The sequence below is a fragment of the Plecotus auritus genome (assembly GCF_963455305.1).
Source record: "Plecotus auritus genome assembly, chromosome: 10".
NCBI lineage: Eukaryota > Metazoa > Chordata > Mammalia > Chiroptera > Vespertilionidae > Plecotus > Plecotus auritus.
Genome location: NC_137785.1, coordinates 7,766,866 through 7,790,842, shown reverse-complemented (window position 1 = coordinate 7,790,842; position 23,977 = coordinate 7,766,866). Strand labels below are relative to the sequence as shown.

The 23,977-nt window shown below is 42.5% G+C and overlaps 1 protein-coding gene across 1 annotated transcript in view; it reads left to right on the top strand.

The window, feature by feature from the left end:
- The window catches only part of LOC308235336 (uncharacterized protein), a gene marked incomplete at its 5' end in the record, with an annotated part of 151,511 nt that overhangs the window by 60,422 nt on the left and 67,112 nt on the right, over positions 1 to 23,977 (top strand). Inside the window, one exon of the mRNA XM_080644088.1 lies at positions 17,122 to 18,953. The remainder of the gene's footprint in view (positions 1 to 17,121; positions 18,954 to 23,977) is intronic.

Below are 23,977 nucleotides of genomic sequence, written 5' to 3'. Positions count from 1 at the left end.
TGCACTGAATGTGGAAAATCTTTTACCGCTAAGACCAACCTTCATCAACATAAGAAAGTTCATACGGGAGAAAAGCCTTATAAATGCAGTGAATGTGGGAAATCTTTTACCCACAATACTACCCTTCGTTGTCATCAAAGACTTCACACAGGAGAAAAACCTTATAAATGCAGTGAATGTGGGAAATCGTTTATCCGGAATAGTACCCTTCGTCGTCATCAGAGATTTCATACAGGAGAAAAGCCTTATCAGTGCAGTGAATGTGGAAAATCTTTTCCCCAGAGTACTACCCTTCGTTATCATCAGAGACTTCATACAGGACAAAAGCCGTATAAATGCAGTGAATGTGGGAAATCTTTTACCCAGAGTTCTGCCCTTTGTAATCATCAGAGACTTCATACAGGACAAAAGCCTTATAAATGCCGTGAATGTGGAAAATCTTTTACAAGTAGCAAAGGTCTCCGATATCATCAGAGTGTTCACAGTGGAGAAAAGCCTTATCAATGCACTGAATGTGGAAAATCTTTTACCGCTAAGACCAACCTTCATCAACATAAGAGAGTTCATACGGGAGAAAAGCCTTATAAATGCAGTGAATGTGGGAAATCTTTTACCCACAGTACTACCCTTCGTTGTCATCAAAGACTTCACACAGGAGAAAAACCTTATAAATGCAGTGAATGTGGGAAATCGTTTATCCGGAATAGTACCCTTCGTCGTCATCAGAGATTTCATACAGGAGAAAAGCCTTATCGGTGCAGTGAATGTGGAAAATCTTTTAAAAGTATCAGTGGTTTCCAATATCATAAGAGAGTTCATACTGGAGAAAATCCTTATAAATGCAGTGAATGTGGGAAATCTTTTACATGTAACAAAAGTCTCCAATATCATCAGAGAGTTCACGCTGGAGAAAGCCATTATGAGTGCAATTAATGTGAGGTTTCTCTCAGCCAATTTCCATATTTGCTCTGCACACATGAGTCCAAATGTGAGAAATTTCTTTGATGTATATATAACAAATGGACTTGCTTAGTTAGAACTTAACAATAGTACAAGAAAATGTGTGAATGCTCATTTTTCTGAATTGCATCTCATACATTTAATCACCTATATTATGTAAAGTTCCCAAAAGTGTTTTGTTGTATTTTTTTTGTTTTAATGTTGGAACAGTACATAATTATGTTGCACTTTTTAAAAAATATATATATTTTATTGATTTTTTACAGAGAGAGAGAGAGAGTCAGAAACATCGATGAGAGAGACACATCAATCAGCTGACTCCTGCACACCTCCCACTGGGGATGTGCACGCAACCAAGGTACTTGCCCTTGACCGAACACAGGATCCTTGAGTTTGCAGGGCGACGCTCTATCCACTGAGCCAAACTGGTTCCGGCTATGTTGCCCTTTTTAACATACAGAGATGTCCTGCCAGATGTATGTCACTGCATATTTCTCTTGCTGAAGATATTTCACCTGAACCACCTATAAGGCCCCTACAGATGGCATCAATCACCATCATCATGTGCCCCAGGAAGCTAACTCTGTTTAATTTGTTGAAGAAAATTAGGAATACCTGAGCCCTTAGTTCTTACTTGTTGCCCTGTCATGAGTTGCCACATAGGACTCATTGCTCTTGGCGCCAGTAAACATAATGTTGCAGAGGGACTGCCATTTTCAGGGACACACTTTCCCTAGATGCTAATGATGAATTTATTGACTGCCTAAGGCATCAATGGGAGAACTGCCAGACTCAGGTTTCTTGTTTGCAAAATAATGAAGTATTTTCCTAAGACTTCTTTAATCTTGGGTGTTGTATTTATGGTGTGGGTTAGTTTATAAGGAAATCTGGGCTTTCCAAGCATGATGAGATGAAAAACTTGTATGCAGTCTCACACATTTTTGCCCTTGAGGGAACAGTATTCTGCAGAAATTAGCTCAGCAGTTTTTACCAAATTTACATTGCTGCCCATAATTTTCCAGGCGACACTGTGGACTCTCTAGTCCTCATGTGAAGATGGATGCTTTGAGACACTGAGATCACTCCAAAGAGAGGGTAGCTGTAACAACCTCAATTATGTCTGGGAGCATGAAATTCTTTTCTTGTTTGCAAGGGATGCCAATACATTTTAAGGGAATCTCTTCGATCTGTGTTGCAGAGGGCCATGTGCCCTAATGCCTACAATTTCATGGTCACGGGTTTGAAGACCAGAGCAGTGAGGGGAAACCCTTTTACTGCAGAAACACTGACCTAATTGTTGTCAAGTAAGAAGCCAATTCCAGCATGTCAGCAGGGCTGATTCATCTGGAAATGGCTGAGTGCATTTTCACAATCCTGAAAAGGATGCATAGAATGATTGCTTGCTACCAGACAGCTGAGGGCATTTCAATCTACATGTTATTGCCTCCTAGTGGCCAAACCCCTGAACAGCCGAAGGCAATTCCTCCAATCTGACAATGGATTCTGTATACCAAACCCTGGCATTTGATGTATATCTACTTTGCCTTAGGACAGTTTGCGTTAATAAAAAGCCAGGAATCCTGAGACAAGAGATAATTTTGTTTCTTTGGCCTACTCTCCTCTGGCCCCCAAATGCCTTCCAAAATTATGTTTTGTCTCTGGAATCTTTAATAATTTACACACAGCATCTTCTCCAGATTCCTGAACCCTTCTATATGCTGGATTAAGATCACCGGTATTGTTGGACTACACTGCAGCCCATTAGATGGAATGGTCCTCATTTAACTGTGCATCCAAGAATTAATTTGAGGAAAAGACTACAAGAGCTGTGTGGACACAGATCTGAGGGACTCCAGGGATGTTTATCTTCTGGGGAGCAGTCATTGTCATTGATTATAATCAGGATGTTTTGTGGCTTCTGTAGCTTCTCAGATGTTCTCATCAGAGCCATTGGTGTGCTGGCAGCAAAACAAAGATGGAGACAAAAGCTGTCTTTAATTCAGGGATGTGGGTTTTCTGGGTTTGGGTGAAAGTTTTTCATTGTTTGTTACATTTTTGGTCACTGAGATGAGACTCTCGCCCAGAGGGCATTAAGTACCTGGATTGAATATAAAGTTGCCAAACCTGTTGTTCCAAAATAGGTGAATGTACTTTTCTTTTATCTTAAACCATTTTTTAACAGCTGTAATGAGTAAATTACAGGTGTTAACTATAGTGTTTCATAAATCTTGACAGGTGCATGAAACTGAAATCCATCATTACACCTATAATACTGACCAAATCTGTCACTGTGTAGTTGCTTCCTGACGTCATTTAATCTGACCCTGTTCTTCACAACTTTCCTAATAACCATGGATTCACTTTCCATTTTACTATAGAACTTTGCTTTTTCTAAGTATTTTTCTGCTTTAATTTATATTTCCTAAATTCTTGGAGATTTATTAAAGATATATTAGTAACTCATTTCTTTTTTTTTAAAATATATTTTATTGATTTTTTACAGAGAGGAAGGGAGAGGGATAGAGAGTTAGAAACATCGATGAGAGAGAATCATCGATCAGCTGCCTCCTGCACATCTCCCACTGGGGATGTGCCCGCAATCCAGGTACATGCCCTTGACCGGAATCGAACCTGGGACCCTTCAGTCCGCAGGCTGATGCTCTATCCACTGAGCCAAACCGGTTAGGGCTCATTTCTTTTTTTGATAGATATTCTTTTTGATGTTGTTGTTAATCCTCACCTGCGGATATTTGTCCATTGATTTTTAGGGCTAGTGGAAAAGACAAGGAAAGACAGAAAGATCGATATGAGAGAAACACATCGATTGGTTGCCTCCTACATCAGCCATGACCAGGGCCCTGGCTGGGAAGGAGTCTTCATCCAGGATACGTGCCTTTGACCGGAATTGAACCTGGGTCCCTTCAGTCCGCAGACCGTCTCTGTATCCACTGAGCCAAACCAGTTAGAGCTCTGATAGATGTTCTTATCACTGATATATAACCGTCAATATGTCCATATTAATAAATATTTGGTTATTTATAACAAAGCTGGTACAAACATTTCTGTATTATTCCTTGTATGTATGTAAGTGTTATTTACCTTTGTCAAAAATTCAGTGCATAGTCTGGGTTTTTGAGTAGATGAATGTTTCAATTTACCGAGATTAGCAAATTGTGATCTAAATGGAATATACCACCAGGGCCGGTGTGGCTCAGTGCTTGGGCATCATGTCGTGTAGCACAGGTTGGGGATTTGATTGCTGGTGGGGATATGTGCCTGGCTTGTGGGCTAGATCCACAGAAGTGGGTGTGCAGGAGGCGGCTGGCCGATATGGCACTCTTCCAGCAATGTTTCTCTCCCTCTCCCTTCTCTCTCTAAATATTGATAAACTATTCTTTAAAAATAAAAAATAAACGTTAAATGACTGTACTTTTTTTTTACATTTTTCAGCATTGTGTTAGGTATTCACAGTCTCTACATCCTAGAGAATAATTTGTTCGGTCAATCATAATTTATTTAAACTTTTTTTTTATAAGTTTGTCATGCTACCTCACTGTTTGATTGTATTCTTTCTAGGAATTTATGGTGAGCCTTTTCTCAGCAGTGTATTTGCTGAGTCTGTATCTTCGTTAAAACATCTTATCATGCCCTAATCAGTTTGGCTCAGTGGATAGAGTGTCGGCCTGCGGACTTAAGGGTCCCAGGTTCGATTCAGGTCAAGGGCATGTGCCTTTGTTGAGGGCACATCCCTAGTAGGGTGTGTGCGGGAGGTAGCTGATTGATGTTTCTCTCTCACCAATGTTTCTGACTCTCTCTCCCTCTCCCTTCCTCTCTGTTAAAAATCAATAAAACATTTTAAAAAATCTTATAATATGTTTTGCTTAATGTGCTATGAGTTCTGGCAATTTTCATTAACAATAGGACAGTGGAACAACAAAGATGGATGTTGGAAATTCATTTTGTGCCTTTTTTACTTTAGGTAATAAACGTTTCTTGTATTGGTATAATATGTTTTAATGTTTTTACTTTTAAAAAATATTTTAATTGCCCTAGCTGGTTTGGCTCAGTGAATAGAAACTCAGCCTTTGGACTGAAAGGTCCTGGATGAGCTTCTAGTCAAGGGCACATGCCAAAGTTGTGGGCTCGATCCCCAGTGTGGGGCCTGCAGGAGGCAGCCAATCAATAATTCTCTCTCATCATTGATGTTTCTATCTCTCTCTCCCTCTCCCATCCTCTGTGAAATCAATAAAAAATTAAAGAAAACTGAGTCCCTTATCTTAAAAAAAAATAAAAAAAGAAACATCAATGATGAGAGGGAATCATTGATCGGATATTTCGTCCACACCCTACTGGGGATGGGCCTGCAATCCAGGCATGTGCTCTGACTTTGAATCTAACCAAGAACCTCTTTGTGAATGGGTTGATACTCAACCACTGACCCATACCAGCTGGGGGATTCATTAATGCTATGTCCTGTTCAATGAACATTTTTAATTTTAACCTGCACTACTACCATTCTCCATTGCTTTCAGAACACCAGTCATCTGATCCTGCACTGAGCCCTTGCTTTGCAGTCTTCTGCATTTTCCTTGTCTCCTGTCATGGGGGTTCTGGGGTTGGGACAGTTCTCTCAGGAAGGCCAGAGGGCATGTGGGTGGGCAGGGTGTTTTAGAGTCCCAAAGCCACTGTAGCGGGAAATAGAAGGGCAGTGGTCAGACACCCTATGCCCTAGATCAGGCATCCTACATTTGAATTTCAGATTCTCTGTTATCAGTGGGACTTACATTGAAAAAACCCCTTCTGCTGGTCTAAGTCAGTTTCCTCCTGTGAAAAACAAGTATGAGGTATGTCCCCAGGCCAGAGCTGTTGGAGAAGGTCACGTGGTAAGGTGTCCACTTGCAGTAATGCAGCTGTGCCTGCAGCCTGCCTTGGCTCCAGCAACTCCAGCCACTCCCTGCAGAGACATTCCCAGGCAGGCACTTCTCGCTCCCCCAATGCCCGCAAGCACCTTTGTCTGTGGGTGCATTTTAGTGAGAAATGGGACCTGTAAGAAGCCACTGACTCTGCTACAGGGAGGCAGGTGCAGTGGGCACTCAAGTCTCATTGTGGTGCACCCCATATCAAACTGCTGAAAAAGTTCTGTGTCAGAGAAATGAAGTCAGCTCCCCAAGTTTACACCACAGACAAGTGTCCGATTCTAGGGGCTGGATTTTAACCATGATTTTCTCCAGCGTCAGACACAGTCTCTACCACTGAGGTGCAGCCCTCACTGGAGCAGGTACAGCATGAGGACCTGGGTGGCTCAGCTGCAGCTCCTGTTTCCATGGTTACAGTTATGCGTTTCCTCCCATTCCCTTTACATCTCAGAGCCCTTACCCTTGGCCTCCCCGTGTTCAGGGGAACGCCATCATTTCTCAGCCGCAGTGGTTTCTCCAGGGGAACCTTCTTTCAGAGTGAGCTGCTGTTTGTCTGCCTCCCCTTTGATCCCAGCACAGAGTTTGACCAACAGGAGACATCTGTAAATTGGGCTGGGTTTCTGCACCTGTGGCCACATGTTGGGTCTGGCTGTGACCGCATTCACTGTGATGAATTTCTTGCCTCAGTGTGACCCTTCAAATGATGATGCTATGTGGTACTGACATTCTCCCTGCAGGAGTGGATACAATTGGATATGAATTCTGGGACCTAATATTCAGAAGTGATGCTGGAGTCCTACATGATCTGGTCTCATTGGACGAGTGCTCACCTCTTATTCATGCATAGGACCCAGTGCCCATGTGATTCTGTCCTCTATATCCCTACTGACTGAATGAGACAATGGATCTCACCCTGTTTTCCCTGCAGCCCGGATCATGTTCTGGATTCACATCCTCCTTCCCACTCTCCTGTGTCTGCACTCTGGAGTTCGGTTGGAACAGAATCCTTATGAATACAGGCCCTCCCCGCAGTGCACAGCACATGCTTCCTGTGCTTTACCTGACAATCTACCCTAACTGACTGTCCACACACATTTTCTGATGTAGGTGAAGGTGGTTTCTGAGATGAAGGTGTTTGCCATTTGGGTCAGTTACTCCATTTTTCTGAGTCCTTTCCATATATATGCAGGTATACATGTTAATAAGTTTTTGGTTGTTTTCCCTCATTAATTTATATTTTCTCTATTAGTAGGCCAACCAAAGAACCTAGAAAAGAAGAAGGAAATATTAATTTTACTTCTACAATGTCATTGCCCTCATTTTCACCCATTTAAGTCCATAGAGTAAAGGAATCCTGTGAGGGTTTGTGCCGTGATGCGGGCTGTGGAAGAATTCACACCTAAAAGAAGAGATGCAGGAGGAAGTTTATTTTACTTTCCAAGAGAGGAAAGGGCCAAGTGTTGCTAGTCAATACAGGGCAGGGAAGAAAGGGTGGCTTCTGCTTTCCAGCAGTGCCTGTTGCTAAGGGACAAAGAATGGAGGGGCCTTGGGCTGAGATGAAGGTGGGTAGATATGAGGGCCTGACTTTTAAAGTTAGGAGTTTCCTCTCTAGGAGGGAGCCTGGCAAATGTCCTATAGCGATTTCTTATTGTTTTTCCCAAGAATGTAAAATATGCTTAGAGTAAAGTTATGAAGAGTTCCAAAGAGGCTTGTTTGAAGGGGTGACAGGAAAGACACTTTCTACTAACTAGAGACTCCTTAGTGTAAATTATCCCTGAGGTGTGACAGCAGCTGGGAGGAGGGGTTTATAAGAATGTAAGCTTGAGAGTAGATTATCTTGTTCTACAGTTTGAACAGAGCAGGTGTTTGAATTAGAGGAGCCAACAATCTTGGGGTTTAATTAGCAGGTGCTTCTCATAAATTGTGAAAGGTTATAGCATAGAAACAGAAAGACCATTCTCTTGTCCTTACAAATATCTGATCACATTTAGAACCTAAGGCTTTATTGACCTGGAGAGTGGCTACTGCTAGGAGACTAAATAAAAACAAAGCAGTAATACTGTGAGTATTGTGTTCAGAAGGACATTAGCAATGGGTCCCAGAGGAAAGAAAACACTCATTGAATTTCCTCCTCCCCCCAGGTTCTTACTCCCCAGGATGGACAAAAATGATGGCACAGACTATATCTGTCAAGCTGAGGGAGCCCGGCATGGCATGGCCAGTCTTACAAACTCAGAGGCCAAAAATCATCATACAGGATGGCTTGAAATTAAAACTTCTTAAGTTAAAGCTCATTATAGGGGTAGTTATATTCTAGCCTTGTTTTTTCTTCTTGTGTTGGTTTTATTTTTTTATTTTGTAAAAAGTCTATCTTTACCTTATTGAGCATATCTATTGTATTTTTGCATCTAGGATAATATAACTTAGAATTTTCAGGGAAATTTTCTTTTTTACAGACTCCTAAGTGCACAATCTCCCAACATAGAAGACCACAGAGCACCAATTATTATTATTATTGTGTTAAATATTAACTGTTAACTATTGATAACATTTAAGAAGAAGTTTGTGTCTTTTTTTTACTTTTATCCAATCCCAGAGATTTCCCTCTTCACCGCCAGCCCCTAAGTTATCACCAGTGAATGTTATGTAATCCCCTGATGTCTTCTCCTTTGAGTCTAATGTATAAAAAACGTGCAAAACTGCCATTCCCCTGAGCGTTACTCAATCTGCTGTCATTTTGCTTCCTGGCACTGTTGCCGGCTTCGTTCAAATAAACTTAGAAAAATTCTCCACAGGTTTGGACATTCTTACAACAACACCAAAGGCAATTGATTCATTAGGCAGGAGAAAGTTTATGGAGGGATATCAGCATGTCCAGGGACTCATCTGACAGAAGACAGATTTATAAACACAAATTTAGAGCAGACCCAGAACCCAGTAAGCTAGAGCTTTCCCATTGCTTTCAGAGAACAGAAGGAAAACTCGGAAGGCTCAGTTGACATTGTGTGTGTGTGAGTTTAATCCTCACCCAGGGATGTTTTCCTTTTTTACCATCCCTGACTGCCCTCTGAGACTCCTCACTCTGTTCCATGCTTCCATGTCTCTACATCCACTCCACTTACCAGTTTATTTTGTTAGATGCCATATATGAGTGAGATTAAGTAATACTGTCTTTCTCTGACGGACTTATTTCACTTAGCATGATGCTCTCCAGGTCCCTCCATGCTGTCTGAAAGGGTAAGAGATTCTTCTTTTTTACTGCTGCATAGTATTCCGTGGTATAAATGTACCACAGCTTTTTTATCTACTCATCTACCGATGGGCACGTTGGATGTTTCCAGATCTTTGCTATTGTAAATTGATCCTCTATGAACGTAGGGGTGGGTGCATATCTTCTATCTGATTGTTTCAGGTTTCTTAGGATATATTCTTAGAAGTGGAGTCACTGGGTCAAATGGAAGTTCCATATTAATTTTTTTGGAAAACTCCATACTGTTTCCCATAATGGTTGCACCAGTTTGCATTCCCAACAGTAGTGTAGTAGGGATCCCTTTTTTCCACATCTGTGCCAGCACTGGTCATTTGTTGACAGCAGCCATTCTGACAGTTGGGAGGTGGTACCTAATTGTTGCTTTAATTTGCATCGCTCTGATGATCAGTGATTTTGAGCATTTTCACATGTGTCTTGGCCATCTTATCCACACTGCAGCCCAGGCAGAGCTGACACTTCGGATGGCATCAGAAGCAGATGCTCTTCTTTATGAGAATCTGGTTTGTGACTTTAACCTTGTATAATGGATTCAATGGAGTCAGGTTAGAATGAGTTAGAGACTTGAGCAACCTCTGTAAGCTATAGTTGGCTTAAAGACACCACGTGCCAAAAGTCTGGAATGAAGAAACAATGCCTGCCAGTCAGAAAGAGCAGGTCCTGAAGAAAGAGACGAAAATCCAGCCACTCAGGTGCCTCAGAAACAAACTTGCTCCAGACATCACCTCCCCTGAAGGCGCTAGAGGGCACTTTGTATATTGGTGTGTTCTTGGGCTATTTGACCCTAAATCCAGTCCTGGAGTCAACTGAGAAATAGGGGACCCAGCCTTGGAGCGGAGAAACTACATTACCCACAAGGCCATGCATGCAATGCCACCAGGCTGAGCCAATGGAGACTCAGAAACGGCATTTCCGTTTGGTCACTTCCGTGAGGAGGGACAATAGCCCTCCTGGTGAGATTTGTGTTCTCAGGTTTTTGTCTCAGGCGGTCAGGATTGTCTGGTCGCAACGTGCTGTGCAGAAGGCTGGTGAGTAGTTTTCCGGCCGCACAGCCAATGGCGGGAGCCTCCTGTGGTGCTCCCAGCTCACACGTGGGACTGAAGCTCGGAGTCCCCACTGGGACCCACGCCAGGGCCGAGACAGCGACCGCCATTCCTGCAGCGGCTTCTCCTGCAGCCGCCCCCGCCCCGCTGAGCCCACAGAGTGCAATGGCGGCGCCCGCGCTGAGGAGCTTCGCTGAGGTAAGTTCCAGTCCCCCAGGCCCTCACCGCCTCCTTTCACAGACACCACAGCTGGGGGAGGGTGCCTGTAAGGTCAGCCAGTTCAGTCCGCATGGAGGACCGTGAGGAAGGAGGAGGGGAGAGAGGACTGTTGTGGCTTCTGAGGACACAGCAGGTGCAGGGCGGAGAGGACAGGGGTGACTGCATCTGAGGTTCCCCTGAGGGTGTGGGCAGTGAGGATTGGCGGAAAGATCAGAGGCTGCAGGGAGGACGTCACAGACTCATTGGGGCTTTCCCGGCTGTGGGGTCCATCAGAGGCCTGGGGTGGTCCTGGACCCGGCTGGAAGACAAGCTCTCTCCATGCCATGTGCCAAGTTCATGGGGGAGTCCAGCGAGATCCAGTGGCATTGGAGCAGGAAGGGGGCAGAGCTGAGGGAGTGAACCTGGGTCTGAAGGTGGGAAGGGGTTAAAGATTACCCAGTGGTGTGCACATCTGGAGGAAGTGTGAGCTGATGGTCCCCGGGACCAGGTGTGGGACTTAAAGGCGAAGCATAAACCCAGGCTTGGCTTTGTCTTGGCGGCATGATCTAGGAGACTGCAGTGGTATTGCTTGTCAGGAAGGCTGGGGCCCTGCAGGCATCGCCCAGACCTTAAATGGCATTGCTCTCTCCCCTCCCCTCCCCCAACCCTTCCCACCCAACCCAGCTGCTCTGCTGAGGGCAATCCCAGTGAGTAATGGGACTGTGATGAGGGAGCAGCCTGCACTGGCATTAGGGCCTGGTGTCCACACTAACCGGGTGCCCTGGAGGAGGTTGAGGGGGGGAAGGTGTGTAAGGAGTAGGAGTGGGGGTTCTCAGAGAGACAGCTCTGGTTTCAGTTGTCTCCATTCTGACAGGTTGGCGTGACCTTTGAGGACATTGCCCTGTACTTCTCCAGGGAGGAATGGAGCCTCCTTGATGAGGGTCAGAGACAGCTGTACCTGAATGTGATGCTGGAGAACTTTGAACTTCTATCCTCGCAGGGTAAGACCCTCACTCTCACCAGTGACCTGGACTTGGCTTTGGGATTTCCCAGGCCCCATCTCCCAGGGTGTGCTCTGTCCTCCCATGTAGACTGTGGTTCTGCTTGATTTTCCAGTTTCCTGGGTAGTTGCTGTCCTGGGGAGGGTTGGTCTTTTTCCACTGCTCCCTTCTATTCCTGAAGTCCCAATTCTCCTTGCTGTACTAAGTTCACAGGGAAGGACTTGTGGTTGGTAGTGTTGCAGGAAGCCTGAGGGATTCCATCTTGATCAGTGAGGAAAGCATTTTCTATATTCCTGTTGGTCATGTGTATATATTTTTGTAAAATTGTCTCTACATCCTTATCCTGTTTGTTAACTGTTATTTTTTGGTTAAATAGTCTTGAATACCTTGTATATTTTATATATTAATTGATTACGACATACAGGAACATATATTTTTGCATGTGCTTAAAGTACTTTGCAGATATTACTCCCCCACACCTGCTTTTCTACAAAGTCCATGTTTTTGGGAACTCAGCATTCAGCAGGTCTAGTGCCACCAGGTTTCTAGCAAGCTCAGATGCTTGTTCCTAGTGCTTAGCAAGTAAATATTGTTAATGAAGTTATATAGACTTTGCTTTTGAGGCAGAGGCATTGCATTGTTATTAGCCTTCATTATACCCAGGGAACTCCAACTATTTGTGTGAATTTCTGTCTATATCGCAATATTCTTTTTATTCTGCTGATCAGAACCGTACCACAATATCTCCAAGGGATTCCTTCCCTTGGTTTGCAAGTATTTTCTTCCGTTCTCTAGATTGCCCTTTCATTTCATTTTGTTTATTGCTGTTGGCTGTGAAGACGCTATTTTTCTTTATTTGTTGCAGTGTGGACTGTTTATTTTTTCTGTTTTGTGTGGTAGTTGGTGTCATATTCAGAAACTCCTGTCTAAAACAAATCTCCAAAACTTTTTCTCTCAGTTGTCCTGAGGAGTTTTAAGTTTTAGCACTTATTTAATTCTGTCCTGCAGGTTGAGGTACATTTTTAAAAATATTTTATTGATTTTTTTACAGAGAGGAAGGGAGAGGGAGAGTTAGAAACATCGATGAGAAAGAAACATTGATCAGCTGCCTCCTGCACACCTCCCACTGTGAGTATGCCTGCATTAAGATACATGCCCTTGAGTGGAATCGACCCCGGGACCCTTCAGTCCACAGGCAGAGGCTCTATTAACTGAGCCAAACTAGTTAGGGCGGTTGAGTTAGATTTCATTAGTGGTGTCCAGGTTTGTTGTTTTACATGTGAAATCAGATCTTGAAGAAATTATCTTTCCTCTCTTCTGTGGCTTGCATCTTTGTCAAAGATCACTTAAAAGGATGTGCCTGGGTTTATTTCTATGTTTTCTCTTCTGTTCTGTTCTGTTTGTATATGTGTCTGTGTTTCTCCAGCAACACACTCTTTGCTTGCTTTATCTTTGTAATAAATTGAAGTCAGGAAGTTTGATGCCACCAGTTTTGTCCTCGCTCAGGATTGCTTTTGTTAATGGAGGTCTTTTGATTCCATTTCCAGATTTTTATTCATTTTTTGTATAATACCGTTGGAGTTATTCCCATTGCATTTAATCTGTAGTTTGCCTTGTGTGCTATAGCTGTCTCCACCATATTTCATTTTCAGATCCATGGACACAGGTTGTCTTTCAACTGATTTGTGTTTTCTTCCGTTCCTTTCATCACTGTCTTATCAACAGATATTTCACATTTTGGTTGAATTTATTCCTGCGGATTTTATTGTGTTGGATGCTATTGTAAATTTGATTGCATTTTTCATTTTTCTATCAAAGAATTTATGATTAGTGTGTAGAAATGGAACTGTTGTTTGTTTGCTTATTTTGCATCTTGTCATTTTTCTTAATTTAATTTTTTATTTTTCTCTTATCTTCACCTGAATAGTGAGAATATGTTTTCCATTTATTGTTCTTTTAGAGAGAGAGAGAGAGAGAGAGAGAGAGAGAAACATTGATTGGTTGCCTCCCACATGTGCCTCTACTGAGAGTGGTGATCAGACCTGCAACCCAGGTACCTACCTTTGACTGGCAACAGAAACCTAGCCCTCCAGTGCACAAGCCAGCACTCTCATGAGTGAAGCACAGTGGTGAGGGATATTTATTTATTTATTTATTTAAATATATGTATTTTTTATTTCTGAGAGGAAGAGGAGAGAGAGTTAAAAACATCAATGATGAGAGAGAATCATCCATCAGCTGATTCCTACATGACCCTCACTGGTGATTGAGCTCGCAACCGTACAGGTGTCCTAACATCGAATCCCATTGTGACCTCCTAGTTTACTGTTCGGCAAAATCATTTGTCATCAGAGCCAAAAATCAATAATACTACGATTGAAATTTCTTTTGAGAGCCAAATTTTTTTAAAAAAATATATTTTATTGATTTTTTACAGAGAGGAAGGGAGAGGGATAGAGAGTTAGAAACATCAATGAGAGAGAAACATCGATCAGCTGCCTCTTGCACGCCCCCTACTGGGGATGTGCCCGCAACCAAGGTACATGCCCTTGACCGGAATCGAACCTGGGACCCTTCAGTCCGCAGGCCGATGCTCTATCCACTGTGCCAAACCAGTTAGGACAAGAGCCAAATTTTTTAATCTTAAACTATATAGGTAGGTACATTTTTATTAACTTAATTAGGGTACCCCTATGCTGGCCTTTGCTCAAAACTCAAGGGGCCAAAGAGCCGCATGTGGCTTGTGTGCCGCAGTTTGTCGATCACTGCCCTAGTTCATGAGTCAGTGCTCAATCAGTGAGACATACGGGGCAGTATTTCTTTTTTAATATATTTTATTGATCTCCTGCAGAGAGGAAGGGAGAGGGATAGAGAGTCAGAAACATCGATGAGAGAGAAACATCGATCAGTTGCCTCCTGAACACCTCCCACTGGGGATGTGCCCGCAACCAAGGCACGTACCCCTGACTGTAATCGAACCTGGGATCCCTCATTCCGCACGCTGACGCTCTGTCCACTGAGCCAAACCGGTTTCGGCCGGGGCAGTATTTCTTTATTGATTTTAGAGACAGGAAGGGAGACAGAGAAAGAAAGAGAGTGAAGCATTGATGTGCTGTTCTACCCATCTGTGCATTCATTGGTTGTCCCCTCCATGTGCCCTGATGGGGATCGAACCCACAACCTTGGTGCATCGGGACCACACGCTCAACAACTGAGCCACCTGGACAGGGCTCTGAATTTGTTTATTAATTTGAGGAGTTCATAGTGGGATCTTGACAAATTTCTCTATGGAGGGTCCTGTCATCTGGTAACATCACCATCTCTTATGATGCATTGTGGTTCCTAGTGACAGGTGTCATGTCTTATCTTTCATTTCTTTTTTTACTTATTTGAGGCTTGGTTTTTGTTTGTTAGTTCGTTTTTGCTTTAGTGTAGCTAAAGGCTTCAACATTTTTATATCTTTTTTTCTTAAATATACCTTTTAGGTATTCCTTTCTTTTTACTTGTCTCCCTTTTATTCATGTTTGTTCTAATATTTATGATTTCTTTCCTTTGAAACCTTTGGGCTTACTTTCCTGTTGTGTTTCCAGTTTCCTGAGGTGCCATGTTCGGTTCTTTGAGATCTTTGTGACAATGGAGGCATTTATGTCTATAAAATTTCACCCTAGAATTACATTTTCTGAATGTTATACATAAGCTTTGGTAGGTTGTCTTGTTATTTACTTTGCCTCTAGACTTTTTGAGATCCCCTTTGTTTTTGGCTACCCTGAAATTCTTATATATTTATTTATTATTCCTTTTACATAGAGAGGAGGGGAAATGCAGGGTTGGGGGAGATGAGGGAGAGATATCAATCGGCTGCCATCTGCACACTTGCAAACCGGATATGAAACCCACATTCTGATATGTGCCCTAACTGGGAATTGAACCCTTGACGCTTCGATACACAGGATGATGCTCCAACCAACTGAGCCACACTTGCCAGGGCATTGTGTGATTTTTAAAAACAAAAATCTTAGGTTTTTTGGAGAACAGGCCACTAGGATCAATGAGAACAGAAGCTCAGTGGCTGATAGTGGTAACGTTGACCCTTAGTTTTTCTTGTTATTTTTATTTAAAATATATTTTTATTGATTTCAGAGATTAAGGGAGAGCGAGAGAGAGATAGAAACATCAATGATGAGAGAGAATCATTGATTGGCTGCCTCTTGCATGCCTCCTAGCAGGGACCGATCCCGCAACTCGGTCTGTGCCTCACTGTCCAGAATCGTACCTTGGACCCTTAAGTCCACAAGCCGATGCTCTATCCACTGAGCCAAACCAGCTAGGGCTGACCCCGTTTTTAAAATACATTTTTATTGATTTATGAGAGGGAGCGTGGAGAGATTGAGGGACACCTTGATGATGAGAGAGTATCACGGATGAGCTGCCCCTGCATGCCCCTACTGGGGACTGAGCCCACAACAAACTGGGCATGTGCCCTTGACTGGAATGGAACCTAGGACCTTTCATCCGCAGACTGACCCTCTTTCCACTGAGCAAACCACCAAGGTGGACCCTTGCTTTATCTATATCTATCTATCTATCTATCTATCTATCTATCTATCTATCTACTTACTTACTTTGTTAGTTATTATTAACCCTTGTTTTTGTCCTTAGGTATCTTCAAATGTGTTTGCTCACCCAGTTTCCTGTCATCCTTTCTATGCAGTTGTCCTTTTTTGGTATTCTGTATTACTGTTTGTCTTCATGGTACTCTTATTCCCATTTCCTGTGGGATTTTTTTTCACGGATAGTCGTCTACTTACTCTGGGATGGGGAAAGATTCTCTCTCTCTGATCCAGCCATCTTACTGATGTCACTCTCATAGGTCTTTTGTCTGTGATCTCATTTGTGCTTTGTTGTTCTACCACAGTGCTGACCATCCCTCTTTTTAAGATTGGCATCATTTATCCCATGCAGTGGCTCAACTGGGATTTAAGAGGCAGAATCATTTCTGCATCACAGAAGAAACATGACTTCATTAATGACGGGGTAGACCCAGAGGCAGTCTTGCCTTGGTGAAGGGCTGTGGGGTGGTTTTCACACCTGGGCTTTTTTCATTCATAACTAGGAACCCATTTTGTTCAACAACATTTTGTTACCATTGCCCCCTCCTCACCCAATTCTACTTCTTCTTGCTTAATGTTGACACTTTGCGTATGACTCAGTTTTAATAGTGATCATTCTACACAGATTCCCAGCCCATGGATAACCTTTTCCTGTTTAAACTTTGCACCTCTACCTCTTTCACACATCTCGCTTTACTGCACTCCAATGATGTTTCATGCCTACAGAGCCTTGGAGTGCACACGTGTTATATTGACACTGAACATGACGTGCTCAAATATGATTGTTAGTTTATGGGTTTGAACACATTGGAATTATTCTACACAGACTCACATCGCCAGCATGAAAGGTCCTAAAGGAAGCCCTTTGTGGAGTAATAATGAGTAGACCCTGCCTCTCCTTTTTGTCCCAGCCTATGCTTCTGTCCTCCCTTGGTGAGATTTTCATCATCCAGGGTCCTTTTGGGCCATGGTATATATAACAGCCATTTCCTGAGAGTCTCACTTACTTCTCTTGTAAATCATTGTATGGAATCATGTCCAGTCATGAAAGATAAACATTTGTGGTGTACACATTCTGTTTTTATCAGGTCAATATGCACTTTACCTACATTTATTTTTGTTCAGGTTGCTGCTGTGGAGAAGAGAATGTGGAGGCCCCGACTGAACAGAAGGTTTCTGTAAGAGTGTCAGAGGCAAGGAATCCCAAGATAGCCTTGTCTTCCCAGAAGAGCCACCCCTGTGCGAGTTGTGAGCTGGTCTTGGGAAACATTTTCCACGTGATGGATGGGCAGGGAACACAACACGGACAGATACTGTTGAGGTGTGGCGTATGTGCAAAACGGTTTTACTTCTGTTTAAAATTTCAGCAACAGCATGTGAGAGAGAAGACTTTCAATACAGGTGTGAATGGGATCTCACTTGCAAACAGCTGCCATTTCAATGTGTCCCAGAATCATATCACATGCGGGGAGGTTGGGCAGGGTGTGCTTACTGGATCAGGACATCTCCATCTAAAAGCTACTCACACCTGGGACATTCCAAATGCTATTGCGACATGTGGGATGATGTTACAAAGGAGAAAAAATGATTACACCAGGAAAGAATGTAAGGAAGACATTACTTGCACCCACATGTTTATTCAGGAAAAGGGTGTCCATGTTGGAAGTCAGTGTTTTGTGAGCTCTGAATGTGGAAAATATTTTACCAAATTATCTAGCTTTCATTATCAACAGCGAGGTCACACTGGAGAAAGGCCTTATCACTGCAGTGAATGTGGGAAATATTTTACCAGGATCGGTGATCTTCATTGTCATCAGAGATTTCATACAGGAGAAAAGCCTTATAAATGCAGTGAATGTGGGAAATCTTTTTCTCGTAACAATAGTCTCCGATATCATCAGATAATTCACACTGGAGAAAAGCCTTATAGATGTAGTGAATGTGGAAAATATTTTACAAGTAGCAATGGTCTCCAATATCATCAGAGAGTACACACTGGAGAAAAGCCTTATCAATGCAGTGAATGTGGAAAATATTTTACAGGGAGAAATGCTCTCCAGTATCATCAGAGAATTCACACTGGAGAAAAGCCTTATCAATGCAGTGAATGTGGAAAATATTTTACTGCTAAGACCAACCTTCATCATCATCATCAGAGAGTTCATACGGGTGAAAAGCCTTATAAATGCAGTGAATGTGGAAAATCTTTTACAGGGAGCAATGCTCTCCAATATCATCAGAGAGTTCACACTGGAGAAAAGCCTTATAAATGTAGTGAATGTGGAAAATCTTTTACATGTAGCTGTGGTCTCCAATATCATCAGAGACTTCATACGGGAGAAAAGCCTTATCAATGCAGTGAGTGTGAGAAATCTTTTACTACTAGCAGTGACCTTCATCGTCATCAGAGAATTCACACTGGAGAAAAGCCTTATCAATGCAGTGAATGTGGAAAATTTTTTAGTGCTAAAACCATCCTCAATCAACATCTGAGTGTTCATATGGGAGAAAAGCCTTATAAGTGCAGTCAATGTGGGAAGTCTTTTAACCGGAGCATTGCCCTTTGTTATCATCACAGACTTCATACAGGAGAAAAGCCTTATAATTGCAGTGAATGTGGGAAATCTTTTCAAAGTAGCTGTGGTCTCCAATATCATCAGAGAGTTCACACAGGAGAAAAGCCTTATCAGTGCAGTGAATGTGGAAAATCTTTTACGTCTAAGACCATCCTTCATGAACATCAGAGAGTTCATACGGGAGAAAAGCCTTATAAATGCAGTGAATGTGGGAAATCTTTTACCCAGAGTAGTGGACTTCGTTATCACCAGAGAGTTCACACGGGAGAAAAGCCTTATAATTGCAGTGGATGTGGAAAATCTTTTAAAAGTAGCAGTGCTTTTCAATATCACAAGGGAGTTCACACTGGAGAAAGCCATTATGAGTGCAATTAATGTGAGGTAACTAAATTTGCTGTCCGCATGAGAGTCCAAATATGAGAAATTTCTTAGATGTGTAGGAAATGTAGTTTCTTAGTTTGGACTTAACAATAGTACAAGAAAATTTGTGAATCCTCATTTTTCTGAGTTGTATCTCATATATTTAATCACCTATATTAGGTAAAGTTCCCCTAAGTGTTTTTGCTGTTGTGTTTGTGTGTTTTTATGTTGGAACACTATGTAATTATGTTGCACTTTCTAACATACAGAGATGTCCTGCCAGGTCTATGTCACTGCATATTTCTATTGCTGAAGGTATTTCACCTCAACCACCGATCAGGTCCCTACAGATGGCATCAATCACCATCCTCGCTTGACCAGGGAAGCAAACTCTGTTGTCTAATTTGTTGAAGAAAATTAGGAATACCAGAGCTCTTAGTTTTTCCTTGTTTCCCTGTCATGCGTTGTTACATAGGACTCATCCCTGTTGGCGCCAGGAAACATAATGTTGCTGAGGGACTACCATTTTCAGGGACAAGATTGCCCTACAAGCCAGTGATGAATTTATTGAGTGCCTAAGTCTTCAATGGGAGACCTTTCTATGCCCCTGATTCTATTATATTCACCAGTTTATTCTGTTCATCAGATTTTTTTATTCACTTGATTTTTAGATTAACTTGTTGATAGGTATGTATTTGTTGTTCATAATTTTTATCTTTACTTTTTTCTTCTTCTTCCTCTTCTTAAAGAGTACCTTTCAGCATTTCCTATAATACTGGTTTGGTAATGATGGACTCCTTTAGCTTTTTCTTATCTTTGAAGCTCTTTATCTGACCTTCCATTCTGAATGATAGCTTTGCTGGGTAGAGTAATCTTGGTTGTAGGTTCTTGCTATTCATCACTTTGAATATTTCTTGCCACTCCCGTCTGGCCTGCATAGTTTCTGTTGAGAAATCAGCTGACAGTCGTATGGGTGCTCCCTTGTAGGTAACTAACTGTTTTTCTCTTGCTGCTTTTAATATTCTCTCTTTGTCTTTTGCTCTTGGCATTTTAATTATGATGTGTCTTGGTGTGGTCCTCTTTGGATTCCTTTTGTTTGGGGTTATGTACGCTTCCTGGACTTGTAAGTCTATTTCTTTTACCATGTGGGGTAAGTTTTCGGTCATTATTTCTTCAATAGGTTTTCAGTATCTTGCTCTCTCTCTTCTTCTGGCACACCATAATTCTGGTATTGGTACGCTTGAAGTTGTCCCAGAGGCTCCTTACACTATCTTCATATTGTTGGATTCTTTTTTCTTTATGCTTTTCCGGTTGAGTGTTTTTTGCTTCTTCGTATTTCAAATCTTTGACTTGGTTCTTGCAATCCTCTAGTCTGCTTTTAGGTCTCTGTATAAATTTTTTTATTTCAGTTAGTGTATGCTTAATTTCTAGTTGATCCTTTTTCATATCCTGGAGGGTCTCATTAAATTTATCCCTTTCTAGGAAATTCTTGAAAAACCTTATAACCGTGGTTTTGAACTCTATATCCAGTCGTTTACTTTCCTCCTTTTCCTTCATTTGTGACCTGCCTCTTTGTTTCCGCATTTTGGCTGCTTCCCTGAGTTGATGGAGTGGCTTTGTGTGCTAGGTGTCCTATAGGGCCCAGTGGCTCAGCCTCCCCAGTTACCTGAGGTGGACACTCTTGGTGTGCCCCTTTGTGGGCTGTGTGTGCAGTCTTGTTGTAGTTAAGCCTAGATTGTTGTTAGTATCACTGCGGGGGTTGACCTCCAGGACAGTTGGCTGTGAGGATCAGCTGTGTCTCCGCTGGGAGAGCTTCTGTGCTCAGCTTGGATGGGGCGGAGTCTCAGGGTAGAGCAGACAGCCTTGGTTTCCTGTCAGCCCTGCCCTACGAGGCCCCTGTGTCTCAGTGTCCCCAGGCAATGGTGCACGCACCTGTGAGAGAAGGCTGCCCTCGAGTTTCGCCCGTTGCCAGACAGTCCAGTTTCTCCTCGAATGAGTCTGGGTTCCCAAAAGTCTCATCCAGAACTGGATTTCAGTGCAGTTGGGAGGTTTTGATTCCCTCCCGAAGGAGACAGCTAGCCCCGCGCTTGCTGCCCGCCCTCTCCGCACGCAGCGAGCAAGCCATCCCAGTATTCAGCCGCCCGCCCTTTCCACAGACGCGGTTCTCCGCACCTCTGTCCTCCACAGCTCCTCTGGGTCTCAGTGTTCTTTTATCTTTCCTTCTAGTTGTAGAACTTCGACTCAGCCAGCTTTCCGGTGATTCTGGATGATGTCCGCTCTGTCTTCCAGTTGCAGTTTTGAAATTGTTGTGCGAGGCAGAAGTATAGGTGTTGACCTATGCCGCCATCTTGGTTTCTCCTCCAGGATTTATTTTGAATCAGAGACAAAAGGAGCGGTGTTTACACAGACCTGAGGGACTCCAGGGATGTTTATCTTCTGTGGAGCAGTCATTGTCAATGATTATAGTCAGGAAATTTTGTGTCTCCTGTAGCTTCTCAGAAGTTCCCATCAGAGCCATTGGTGTGCTGGCAGCAGAACAAAGATTGAGAGAAGGCTGTCTTTAGTCTAGGAATGTGGCTTTTGTGGGTTTGGGTGAAAGTTTTTCATTGTTTGTTACATTTTCTCTCACTGAGATGAGACTCTCACCCAGAGGGCATAAGTATGTGGATTGAATATAATGTTTATATTATTTAGGGCAATAAACTATTCTTTAAAAATAAAAAATAAACCTTTTTCTAGCCGGTTTGGATCAGTGGATTGAGCGTCAGTCAGCGAAGTAAACGGTCCCAGATTCGATACCGGCCAAGGGCACCTGTCTGGGTTGGGGGCTGAATCCCCAGTAGTGGGCGTGCAGGAGGTGCAATCAATTATTGACTCTCCCTCTCCCTCCCTGAAATCAATAAGGAAATAAGTTTAAAAACAAAAACCATCAGTGTCTAGGAGCATGTCTCACTGAGAATGGAGTGACTCAATCAATAGCCGAGCTCTATAGTATGCCAATAAGGAATAAAGATTGTTTTAAAAAACGAAATAAAATAAACCTTAACTGATTGTACTTTTTTGCACTTTTCCAGCAGTGTGTGAGGGATTCACATTCTTCACATCCTAGAGAATATATTGTTTGGTCAATCATTCTTTATTTAAACATTTTATTTTGTAAGTTCGTCATACTCCCTCAGTTTGATTGTGCTTTTTCTAGAAATTTATGGTGAGTCTTTTCTCAGATGTATATTTCCTGTGTCTACATCTTTGTTAAAACCTCTGATCGTATGTTCTGCTTAATGTTTTATGAGTTTTGGCAATTTTGTGGAACAAAAAGACAATGGAATAACAAATATGGATGTTAGAATTTCACTCATTTTGTTCCTTTTTGATTTAGGAAATAAATTTTTGTATTGGTATAATGTGTTTTAATAATTTTTACATTTTAAAAATATATATTTTCAGATATTTTAAAAATGTTTCCTATTGATTTCAGAGAGTAAGGGAGAGGGAGAGAGATATAGAATCATTAATAATGAGAGAGAATTATTAATGGGCTATCTCCTACACTCTGCTGTTGGGAATGGTCCCAGCAACCCAGGCATGTGCCCTGATGAGAAATCGAATGGGGGACATCTTCGTGCATATGCCAATGCTTAACCACTGAGCAACACCAGCTAGAAATTATTTAGTTTTTAAATGCTATGCACAATGCAGTGAACACTTTTAATTTTATTATTTTTTATTTTTTAAAAAAATATATTTTATTGATTTTTTACAGAGAGGAAGGGAGAGGGCTAGAGAGTTAGAAACATCGATGAGAGAGAAACATCGATCAGCTGCCTCCTGCACAACTCCCACTGGAGATGTGCCCGCAACCAAGGTACATGCCCTTGACCGGAATCGAACCCGGGACCCTTCAGTCCGCAGGCCGACGCTCTATCCACTGAGCCAAACCGGTTTCTGCAACACTTTTAATTTTAACCCGCACTCCTAACATTCTCCACCACCTTCAGAAGAGCAACCTTAAAAAACATTCTCAGGACAGGAACCCTTCACTTCCCCAGGGCCAACACGCACCTTTGTGTTTAAGGGCTTTTGAGAAAGAACTGGGGCCTTTCTGAACGCGCTGACCCACCTGCAGGGAGGCAGTACTGTGGGCACTAAGGTCTCAGTGTTGGGCCTCCAACCTGGAATCTCCAGGACACTCAGTACAGCTCCCTGCCCCTCAGTTGGCTAAATGTGACATGACGCTGATAAAGGGACTTAGCTAGGACTGTGAGGATCAATAAAAGTTACAAACTTGGTACTTGCCTGGGCCAGGGTTCCAGAGATCACTTTTTGAGCATTTTCTCTTTTAAGTCTCACAATAACCTGGGAAATCTAAACTGATATTGAACTGTTGGGAACATCCTCGATTACAGAAATGATGAAGATTTTCCAAGTTTACTTAACAAACAATACCAAGGCTGAACAGCAGACTCTGCGTGATAGATGAATGATTACTCTGACCCTTTTTTTGTGTGAAAGATTGGGCTAAGGGACTGCCTGGATATTAGAACGAAACAGCCCCGTTCGCCTGCCTCCTTAGGCTTTTATTGTAACAACAGCTTGAATTAAAATTAACTATTAGAGACTATCAGTAGGGTAAGCATCCTTGGGAACACACATGTGTCTGCAGTGTGTTTTAACAAAGACATCTAAAGACTAAGCATAAAGGTTGTAGTGAACAGCCAGGTGCATCTACGTACACAGACTTGCTTCCCCATACCTCCCCCTATTTTGTTTTGCTGGGTGTAGAAGACAGAGGGAGGAGGCAAACTTTCTGCTTTGGAATATCAGGTTCCTCAAAGAATGTTCACTTCTCAAGTTCGTTTTTGTAGACTATAAGAAAAACAAAAAGAATTATAATGACACCAATGGTTAGTCCCATTAAGAAGACAGGGTGCATACCAGCATTAAATCCTGCCTTTTAGGAAACTGTAGGGGACAGGATTATAAAGGCGAAGGGGCTAGGGTGAGAAATACAGCTACGTGCAGGTCACAGTGTCCTTACACATCAG